Genomic DNA, 11191 nt, shown 5'->3' with positions numbered 1-11191 from the left:
TGCCCTCTCTAGGAAATCTGCCCACCCCTGACACAGCAGCACCCTATTTTCTTCAATTCATTCATACAATAAAGCTCAGACATTTTATTCAGTTAAAACAGCTTACTTAGAAGTATACTTCTGCTTTTAGTGGAAAATGGTACAAAGGTGACAAAACATTTATTTATTCCATTGGGACCTTTAGTACCATTTTCCTATGCAGTTTTGATCCGAATCCTGCTAGAATCTATTTTGTCTCCGCTTCTAGGCCCTTTAAAAATACTTATTATGTCCTATTTTATTGTTGTTTCCATTTGCATTTTAATTCCAGTTCAGAATTTAATTCCTAACAACATTGTTCTTTATGAGCTAATGCCTTAACAGTATTTACAATGGGCTATTGTACCTGCTTTCCAGCAGAGTATGGCTCACTCAGTGACATCTCCCAGTGCCCTGAAGCTGGAAAACGGCAGTCAAATCAAAATAGAAAGTCCATTCATTCTCTGACCTCAAAGTTGACACAGTAATGGATTTTTTTTTAAATGAAAGCATGTGCTAAAGGAAAATACAGCACACGTCTTCCATTATAAAAGGAAAGACCTGGAAATGCATTGTGGTGTGATTTAATCTTTTTAAACTGTAAGATATTAGTGCATTCATGAAAAAGCAGCTCTGAGGAGATGGATTAGTGTGAACAAAGTAGGCAGCGCTGTACACATTATCTTCCTCTGAAACTTATTACATGGAATAATGACAAGCATCCCTGTGAGGTGTATTTTGATTCTGTTGCAGGCTAACAACAATTGAATTAAGCCTTTACAGAGTTTAAACCTTTACAACAGAAACAAACTAGGCTACTGTACAGCATTGGTTGGGATGCACACTTAAGGTACAGCTAAACACAGTTACTTCAGCCTCTCAGACCTGCTGCCTGTGCTGTTGTCAGCAGCCTCTGCTCTATCTGCAGGACCGTAGCCCCTGGCAACTACTGCCCTGGAAACAGAACCCTGATCTGTCATTCTGAATAAGCTCTCAGTGCTGTATACCCACAAGGGCCTTTACAACTCTTGACTGACTGCTTTCTTCATCTTTTGTTGGCATCCTTTCTAAACCATAGAAACACTTCATTACATTTTTGTGCAAGACAACCATTAATAAAACATTTTAAGAAAAATGTTTTAAAGTAAACATGAAACAGTCTTGTCAGCTTTAAAATCTAAGGATCTTTTAACAAACATAATTTGATTCATTAGGAGAGTTTGGACTGCAATAGTCCCAGGTTGCCCAAGATATCGTAGGTTCAGAGTTTCTTGGGAGTGGGAATCAATCTTCACCAATCACATTTTCTTCTGTCCTCCATTTAAACATGACACTTTGGTAAATAATGTGGTGATGTTTCACTCTTTGACCAGGTGGTTCCATAATGAATTAGGCTAATTTAGTTTTACTATGCTACTATATGAAAATTACTACAATGTAGGGTACTGGGTACATCACTGGACTCCTAAAGCAGTGGAAGTAATAGTAAAATGAGCAGAAAAACCAAGATGAAAGAGCAAAATTAGCACATTTACAATGGCAAACGTTAACAAGAGGAACTTATCAAGTAGCCATAACCTTCACATTCAGAGCTCCAAGCAGAGCTGTGAAACAGAGCTTTAATAGCCTCGCACCCCTGAGCACCTGACCTCTTCAGCTTTGAGCTTTGGGCACTTGCTTGGTAAGATAAGAACCCCAGTGGATATTGACGTGCCTCATGGAAAGTGTCAAGCCCTAAACTGCAGGAGGGCACAGCTGTGCTCCTAGAAGTGTGCAGTCCAGCAGGACACATAGGTCTCTGCAAACAGGAAATCAGGAGATGAAGAAGTTTGGTGGAGGAACAGCAGAAGACCCTATATTCCTCCGGCATAGGACATACATACCATTGCTTTATTAGCCTGAAAGGAAAAAAGGAATACTGTATAAGGGTAAGGGAAATGGTATGACCATTTGAAAGCAAGTTACCAAAAAAACGATTTGCTTTGTGCCTGTCTTCCTAGAGGAGTCTGTACAGGGACCACTTCCTGTCTGTCTGTTGCAGCGGCAGCAATAGTGTGTCTCTGCCCTGCTACTGCAGCAGTTGCCTGCTATGGGCAGGTGTGCAAGGGGACGGGTTGAGCTGGTCAGAAGGAAGTCTTATCCTCCTGTGTTAATAATTAAGGGTTTTAAAAAGTGGCCTGGATTTGGTGCTGCATGTTGTCGTGGAGACTCACTTTGGCAGAGGTGTTACAGAGGGGAGAGGACTCGTTAATTTCGTGCCAGATGATGACACAAAGTGGGGATGGCAGGAAGGGTGTCTCCCCACTCTCATCCATACACACCGGCAGGTCAGTTTGGTAAAACGGCAGTACCTCTCCTGAGAAGGATACACAACATAACACACAGACACATGCAGACATATATAAACATGCTGTGACAGACCTATGTCTCCTCAGGTGACTTGTGAGGCCTGAATTCCTTGTCAAACTGCAAGACAAATATGGTGCAAAGAGTTTCTCTATTTTAGTAAATGTGTTCAAGATACAGACAAAAGAAACACCTGCTCTAACAACCCAACACCAACTGTCAATGTGAATCCCTTTACATACCAAAACTAGTCTAAATTAAACCCATGTGAGAAAATGGCTCTACGCCCCTCACTAATATACAATTAATCAACTAGCACAAGTGAATCTATATACAATACTGTACAAAGACTAGGGGCCCTAATGACCTCTAGTGGCAGGTGAGCTGAATTATTAGCTCAATACAGTACGCAGTTTGAATACAGTATGCGTTGCTGGCCTGCAACACATACAGTACTGCATTCAACGAGAAGAATGCATAAGCACTAGAATACTAGAGTATTCTAGAGTACTAGAATCTTCTAACCTATCAAGCACATAAGTGCAGAGCTAAACACACAGGGAGTTTCTGTTGTCACTCTTTAGTGCACAGAAGCATGTGCTCCCTTCTGCATTTCTGAAGATGAGTGCATATCTGAATTCTGGAGAATTTAGCTGTGTGAAAAGGCTGAGCCTCCTGCTGTGGTAGAGCTCAACACTCTCAGTTTTCCAAGGGGGGTGATGTCATCTTCTGTAGCAGGCTCAGGACGAAATGACTAAGAACAATTCTCCATGATCTGAGTCACAGTACCAAGGTGATGAGTAAAACTCCACCTGGTGTGCATTGACACTTCTGGCTTCAGAGCTACACAGCTCCATGCGACAGTGGAGAACTCTATTAAGACAAAAGGCTGGTCCTCCTGTTGGGGAATTCAGCACTTCACAGCTTTCAATGGATAACAGACTTAATGCTACATGAACCAAGCTGCACACATTTAATATAGGCGAGACTTACGTACAGTAAATGTGACTGTGTGCACCCTGTCTTGTTCAGCACTGCTTCATGTGTGTATCGTCTTTCATGTGTACCCACACATGATACATGTGGAATAATTTCTGCCATGGATCTGCAGTGTTACCCCTTTAATGAATGAAAATGGTTCTAGTGATTTGAAAGGTGCCACTGCTGTGAAATAGTGTACAATTACTCTGCAAGAGAAACTGGAGTGATATGAGGGTGGCCAGTCACCTCCTTCCCCTGTAATGATGGTTTTATTATCTTCACCATTGACACAATTTTGAAGAACTAAGAACATATAAAAGGTGTAGAAAATCCAGACTCTCAGTCAGGTTTGTTTGTGAGAAGGTGCAGTGAGTTTATTATGTATGCATACAGGGACTGATCAGCCACAGGAGCCGTAGTCAATTCAAAGTACGAGGCTGGGACTTTCCCATTTACATAGTCAAGCAGTTACAAAAACCAAGTACAGAGGAGGAAGCATTTCATGAGGAGTGATACCACTCCAAGGGAGTAGTTAACATATTTGTGTAATAAGGCATTAAGCAAAGATATTGCAGAACAAGGACAGCTTATTTACAACTCCAGATATCCACTCCTCACTAGTCCTTGAGCATTATTTTTAAGTCCGGTTCAATTTCAGCTCTGTAAATCTTATCTGACATCTTCTGTTACTCCTCAGACAGCTAAGAGCTCTGATATGCTCTTAACCCTTTCCTTCAAAGGTTATGCACATTTGTGATAATATATGAATTGCGATTACAAAACAGTGGACTGGAATGCTATAGGAGATGGAAAATCTATTGAAAAGATTAATTCAAGATCACATTTATAGTCCCACTAAGTCTTTTCTCCATCCAAACTGAAGCTACAGTACCAGTGATGACCCATGAAGTAGTTAAGCTTGCTCATCAAATTTAACATGAGACCGACCTTGAAGATGTCAAAAACCTCTCAGAAGTGCACTCCGAAGAGCTCACAACTGAGGACTTGATAAGCTTTGATAAGATAAGCTTTGATAAGAACAGAGTATCACAGATGTCAGAAGGGCAAGCCATGGAATGAGCAGTAGAGACCCAATGCGTAGCTGCAAAAGGGGCAACATGAGGGTTAGCCCGGGCTCAGGGGGTCAGACGATGTCGGAAAGAAACCTATGCCCTTAGGCCATGGACAGGAGTCACCTGGTGCTAAGCGGGTCTCAGGTGCTCAATGCTGAGCAAAGAGCAGAGCAGACACAGGAAGTAAATAGGCTACACAACAAGACACACTGGAAAGACAGGAATAATCCCAGGGAACTAGAAACAGGACAGAAGTAGAGCGCCCTCTAGGTGTACAGAACATGACAGTACCCCCCCCTTCAAGGGTGGCTCCTGACGCCCAAAAAAGAGCTGCACAGCACTGGGGGGAGGAAAAACCTAAATTAACTGTAAGAAAACCTCCAGGAGTCCTCGGCTGAGAGCTACCTCCTCCTCCGGGGTAAAAAACCTTTATTGAGTAGAGGAAGGGGGGGCCGGACTGGGCCCCGGAGGAGCAAGACAAAAAACCAGACCGAACAAGTAAAAAATCACGCACAACAAAACATAAACCCTGATGTAACAGGGGAACACATAAAAAATGACTGTTCAGCGCCTCAGAGAGATTTTGCCTCTGTCCGTCTGTCTTCAAAGATATACCTTCTGCACACAGACTGGCCTCTGGGTACAACTGCTCCTAAATCACAGGTGAGCCCCCATCTCCACCTGTGCTTCCAACCTGTCTCTGTCATCAGAGGGGGCACCAGTCTTTCTCCCTCCCCCCCCATAATCCAGTCCAGCAAATCTAGTGAGGCCAGTGTACTTCCTGTCTCCATTACAACTTGTGGGAGAGTCTAGACTCCGCAATGCCCAGGGAGGGGTCCCTGCACTCAGCCACCCTGGCAGAAAGGAACAACTGGGTCAGGACACAACAAGCAACAAGACTCCTGCACCTCCTGTGAAGCTACTTCCTTCGAAGCAGACTCTAAGGCCCATTTCGCACCAATGGCACCCTACTTACCAAGTCATGCTGGAAAAAATTGACATGCTTTCCATCTTCCAGTGCGACCCTCGGCACCTTGTAAATAATGTTGCTTGTCGTAGTTTAATTCCCCAGAGTCTTCATTTTCCTGGCAGCTGTGTTGTCTGGGCATCTGAATGAAAAACAGACAAATGAGTGGAATCTAGTTTCCTTGGAGGATTGGCTTAATCCTTGGAATGGACTGGTGGTTGAGGACCCAGCAGTTACCAGAATAAACAATCAGGTCATATTGTGAAGGTTGATACACTGTGATCTTTCAATACTCAGTTCTGTGTTTGGTAGAATCATTTCAAACATAAAGGATATTATGGGCTTGTAAGGCTGTAATGAAATGGCAATACTCAGTGGCAAAGTGACACCTCCAGGAAGATACTAAAGACAACGAGGCCTGTGTGTGAGGATTTCTTTGGAACTCTATGGATGCACAATGTGAAAGGTGAAAATATTTAATTTCAAGAAACATGATTAGTTGTAGACTTCAGTGAGCTTTTATGTCAGGCAGTCCTGGGGTTGTCTTTTATGTGCTTTCCAAATCTCATTTCACAAAAGGTTTTATCCAATAAAAATGTGTTTAGCATTTGTGTCATTTGAGAAATAAAAATGTGTTTGGCAATGTGTATTGAGACATTAAGCATCAGGAGGTTAGGCTGGGGGTCGATTACTGGCTGTAGGACGAGAAAGCTGGGGTCCCCTGCAGAGGTAGGATTGAACCATGGGACAAGCTGCACAGGCGGAGGTGGGTAGAGGAAGGATGCAGGAAAGAGAGGGGCTCACTGTGGTGTTTATAGTAACATCCATGGAGGATCGTGAGGTAGAGAATTAGAGGTGAAGAAGAACTTGATTGCTTCCATCCTTCCTGTCATGGATGTCGGAAGGGCAAGCCGTGGAACGGCAAGGAGAGCAGTAGTGACTTGACACGGGGGTTATCCCAGGCTCAGGGGGTAGGACGATGTCGATATAGAAACCTGTGCCCTCAGGACACGGACATGGGGCGACCTGGTAATAGGCGGGTCTCACGACATCCGTACCCTCAATGCTGAGCGAGGAAGAAAGGGTGACCCGGAAATATATAACCTCACACAAAGACACACCGGAGGGACAAGCAAAGCACAGGGAAACTAAGAACAGGACAGAAAAGGAGCACACTCTAGCTGTAGAGGGCATGGCACTTCCTAAACGTTTGTTAAAAACTTCTTCCCTCTAATCTCAAACCACACCTACTTTCTCCAATGTGGCAAATAGTCAGGTAGTTGAGTGGTGAATGAATGTTTGGGGGACGTGGCTCATTGATTCTTGTCATAGTCTTTGAGTCTTATCAATGTTTCATTATCTAGGCATGTGTGTAATGTCCATCACTTGTCACCCACTCTCTATCTCTGATCACTGTCTATATCTCGTTCTCCCTATCCTCAAGATTATTTACAGAATAATCTGCACTGTCCTAAGCATCACACGAGTCAGAAAATCTCTGGAGTGATTTTCATGTAATTTTTCTCTCCCTATTATGGGGCTAAAGATGATCAGAACAACAATAAAAACTGTATAATTCACACAGCTGTCTACTGTACAGTGTGTATTCTTGCTCCTAAGTAAAGGTTGTAGGTTAGTTATCTCCAGTTCAGTGTCATGAGACCTTATTAGGTGTTAACCCTCAAACTTGTTCAGTTTAGTTCTGGGGAGTCTTCTGTATGAAGTTTGAATATTGCGTAGGTTTTCTCGGAGCCTCTCAAATCATGCAAGTTTGGTTTGGTTGGCTAAAATAAATTACCTGTAGATTGAGCTGGTTTTCATAAGCATACCAAATATGGCTTGAAATGCGGTATCCACACACATGCATACAACACACGAAACACGCATATTTATATGATCATTTACTTCTTGCTGTTTGTTTATTTTTGATGAGAAATGAAAAGAATGACCTGCATATATTTCTGAACTATATTCATACATTACTTTCTTGATTCCAGACTTTTACACTCGAAAACCAGAGCTGGGAGAGAATCAGCCACCGAACATGACATTTTTCTTTGAAGTGTGCTATTTGCAGTCCATTTGTAACTTCCCACCGCTAGCTAGCGCATTTGAAAAAAACCTACCCAAACAAACCTGCCCCCAAAGTATCACAGGCAATTATTGGCCTCTTGGCTTCACTGACGCGTTTGGGCATGCGTCACCCATCTTAAAAGTTGCAGGCATGCATTTTGTTCTTCCTTTAACACAGTGAAGAGGGAAGAGAATGGCGTGTCGGGGAGCAGTGGGTATAATCTGTGGCCATCCTAAAGCACCGAAAAGGCTTGTTACTGTGGAGGTTCGGCAAAAGTTCTATAAGCGGTAAGACGAACAAATAGTTTATTTTATGATAAATAAGTGTAAAAAACACGTTTCTCGATGGGAGGGAGACTTTGTATTTTGCCGCTCTTGCGTCCTTTTGTCGAGAGAATGATGGTTATTTTGTTAAACACGATTTGAATACTAATATTAGTCTAAGTACAAAGTTATATTTCGTCTTTAGTCACCTTTCTTTACTCCCATTGTGTCCCACGTGTTTGGTTTGCGTTGAGTGCTGCCCCTTCTGGAGATCTCCTATAGATTGTAGTATTGTTTCCATGAGTTGTTTTCTTTCTATATACTGTAGCTTTCTAGTATAAGACTGTGTAATAAAAATTGATTTGCAGGTTTGTACTGCTAGATGTTCAGTGGTTAAAATAATTACGGTTGTGTTAAACGACGTTCACACATCAGCCGTCTGATCGCTTACAGAGTTGGAGACTCGTATCCGTTTTGTTCACATGGAGAGAAAAAATATTGCCTTCTGTATCCAGTGAGAGACTTTAAAACCTGTTTTATCTCGTGTCTGCTTTCATTATATTTGGGTCTACAACTTCTGCTGTTCATACTGATTTTCAGTGGTCCTGAACTGTTGTCCTATGTGTGTGCCACTTTTCTGCCGTTTTAGTTGAGCAAGCGAAAAGGTTTATACGTTAAATCACAGAACAGAAATGTACATCTTTCTCTGACGTGTAACACCTACAGACAAGAAATTGTAGAGTCTAGCAGACAGTTGAACGTTGTATTTGCCTTTTCTAGAGAGCACCTGACATGGGACTGAGAGATGGAAAACGACGTCTTCTGCAGGTGAGTAAAGGCATCTCTAACACATGCACCATTGACTAGCTGCTCTTTAATTTTCTATGCTTTGCTAAAAATTCCTTTATTTAAAGGACATGCTAGATGGTGACCATCTGTGAATGTTTTATAGAATGTAATTTCCAGTTGAATACCATCTTAAAAAGTTGTTGGTGGTGCCTTATTTCTGTTGTTTTTTCCTGTGTGTTGGATCCAGATGTGCTGGTCTGTATGGCTCCCTAGATGGTCGATTTGTATTTCAGAGGAGCTGTGTAGAAATGTGTGTGGTCCCCATGTTGTGCAGGCTAGTCAGCAAGGTGTGGTCTGAGGTGGCCCTGTCCTTTCCTGTAGTGCCTGCTATAGAAAGCTGGGGTGGTTTGAGGCCTTGATGTGTTCATTTCACAGTAAGGTTATAAAAACCTCAGACAGTCACTGCTGTTGTCACACAAGTATGACTGCTGGAAGCCTCCCTCAAAATGGAGGGGACTGGTTTGTAGAACAAGCTTTTACAGATCTCTGAGTGGATGTCACAGGTGAGTAACTACTTTAGGATCAGTTTTCGTTTCTGTTTGCTCAGATATGTTTCTAAAATGATCCCGTAACAGGGCTGTGACAGGAATGTCACATGGCAGTTTTCCAAGAAATTGTGAACTAGTGCAGATCTTGTTGTGTTAGCAGTACATGCTTGTGTGGGCAGTTAAGGAGTTAGTGGCTCAGTTATTTGCACTGTGTGATGTTCTGTTTTTGCTCCCTGTAGAGGCTCCTCTGACCCCATGAACCCAGCCTGAAAACACCTGAGAGGGATCCAGCCTTTCTAAAAGATAAAAAGGTTCTTAAGGGAGAACAGATGCCCCTGAGGATGTGCTGGATTTGAGCTAGATTTGAAGAGGGTGGGATCACTTGAAGAAAAGGTGGGTAGAAACTGGTGAGAACAATGAGACGATACTGCCTGTTCAGGGTGCTACAGGTGTTTTTGCATGCCTGCGTGCTCCCTCATTGTGCTGTCTTGTTGTGCAGGTTGTTCAGCGAGGCCTGGCCTGTGGTGGCCTTGTCCTTTCCTATAGCATCTGCTAAAGAGACCTGGGGTGGTTTGAGGCCTTGGTGTGTCTTCATCATGACAAGGTTATAGAAACCTCACACAATCATTGTGATCCAATCTGCAAGCCAACACTAGCTCTCCCAGCATGGGCAAGGTTCTGCCTATGAAAAGGAGCAGTTACTCGAGGTTCTATGTATGATCATGTATTCAGTGAATTTACTCAGTCCTTGAAATTGATATACAGTACCCTTTTCCATTTGCTCAGATACGCATTTCTGAAATATCCCCATAGCAGGTTGTTTCTGTGTCATGTGGCAGTTTTCTAAGAAATCTTGAGCTGGAACTGTACTGCTGATCTTTGTGTGTTGGCTATACATGCTTGTGTGGGCAGTTAAGGAGTTAGTGGCTTGGTTATTGATGCACCAATGTGCGTCATCCAGGTGGGGCTGCACAATGGTGGTGGAGGAGGGGAGTCCTCATTACCTGTAAAGTCCTTGAGTGGAGTGTCCAGAAAAGAGCTATATAAGTGTAAGGAATTATTATTATTATTATTATTATTATTATTATTATTATTTGCACTGTGTGATGTTCTGTTTTTGCTCCCTGTAGAGGCTCCGCTGACCCCATGAAGCCAGACTGAAAACACCTGAGTGGGATTCAGCCTCCGGGGGTCTGATGTGCAACAGAAGCTGCTTGTACAGAGACAACAGCAATTCTAGAAGATTAAACGGTTCTTTAGGGAGAGCAGATGCCCCTGAGGATGTGCTGGATTTGAGCTAGATCTGAAGAGGGTGGGATCAACTGAAGAAAAGGTGGGTAGAAACGGGTGAGAACAATGAGGCGATACTGCCTGTTCAGGGTGCTACAGGTGTTTTTGCATGCCTGCGTGCTCCCTCATTGTGCTGTCTTGTTGTGCAGGTTGTTCAGCGAGGCCTGGCCTGTGGTGGCCTTGTCCTTTCCTATAGCATCTGCTAAAGAGACCTGGGGTGGTTTGAGGCCTTGGTGTGTCTTCATCATGACAAGGTTATAGAAACCTCACACAATCATTGTGATCCAATCTGCAAGCCAGCACTAGCTTGCCGGTGGCAAGGTTCTGTCAATGTGAAGGTTTTACTTGGAGTTATATTCATTATCTTGTATTTTTTAGTGAATTTACTCAGGCCTTGCAGTGTATATAACTAATAGAATATGGTGAGTTTAGCAGGTTACTGGATTTTTGTCATATTTGCTACCAACTGTAAGGAAAAACATCCATTTAAAGCTTTTTCTATGGCTAATGAAGTTAAGTAGCTTTTCCTGTTTTTTCTTTCGCTCATCCACTTGGTTGAGGGGATATTTCCGCAGATTTGAGTGTTTACCCTGTGGGTGGTGGTTCAGATCTTGGGGGCAAGTCCCTGTGAGAACGGGACACTGACCAGACCTTTTCTTTTTCTCCTGTAGGTGGCAGCATCTCTGGAACAGGCTGGCAGGGAGAGCAGAGCTTCTCATTGACGCACTGTTGTAATGTTTGAATAAAGGCAATGCTAACAAGTGTTTTGGTGTTTGTTCGTCTTGCAATGTGTGTTTGCTGGGTCCATGGGCTTACTGAGAAGCATTTTAAATAAACAGTAA

At 43.0% G+C, this 11191-nt stretch overlaps 2 long non-coding RNA genes and 3 other non-coding genes across 5 annotated transcripts; 4 read left to right on the top strand and 1 right to left on the bottom strand.

Annotated features, from left to right (window-relative positions):
• The first annotated feature begins 7586 nt into the window (after positions 1 to 7586).
• Positions 7587 to 10624, top strand: LOC148651284 (uncharacterized). Its single transcript, XR_015925709.1, has 5 exons — positions 7587 to 7746; positions 8503 to 8550; positions 9299 to 9452; positions 10190 to 10392; positions 10499 to 10624. It is a non-coding gene; the product is annotated as an uncharacterized LOC148651284 (long non-coding RNA).
• On the top strand, positions 8840 to 8972 carry LOC148651286 (small nucleolar RNA SNORA9). Its single transcript, XR_015925824.1, has one exon. It is a non-coding gene; the product is annotated as a small nucleolar RNA SNORA9 (small nucleolar RNA).
• LOC148651285 (small nucleolar RNA SNORA9) lies at positions 9553 to 9685 on the top strand. Its single transcript, XR_015925826.1, has one exon. It is a non-coding gene; the product is annotated as a small nucleolar RNA SNORA9 (small nucleolar RNA).
• Positions 10323 to 11113, bottom strand: LOC148651282 (uncharacterized). The gene is made up of 2 exons (XR_015925710.1): positions 11001 to 11113; positions 10323 to 10651 (listed from the first exon to the last, which is right to left on the bottom strand). It is a non-coding gene; the product is annotated as an uncharacterized LOC148651282 (long non-coding RNA).
• On the top strand, positions 10493 to 10625 carry LOC148651283 (small nucleolar RNA SNORA9). The gene has a single exon (XR_015925825.1). It is a non-coding gene; the product is annotated as a small nucleolar RNA SNORA9 (small nucleolar RNA).
• Positions 11114 to 11191: the final 78 nt, after the last annotated feature.

This window comes from Lepisosteus platostomus, chromosome 12, assembly GCF_059453375.1.
Source record: "Lepisosteus platostomus isolate fLepPlt1 chromosome 12, fLepPlt1.hap1, whole genome shotgun sequence".
Lineage (NCBI taxonomy): Eukaryota > Metazoa > Chordata > Actinopteri > Semionotiformes > Lepisosteidae > Lepisosteus > Lepisosteus platostomus.
The sequence above is the reverse complement of the archived record's forward strand: the minus strand, read 5'-3'. Positions and strand labels throughout refer to the sequence as shown.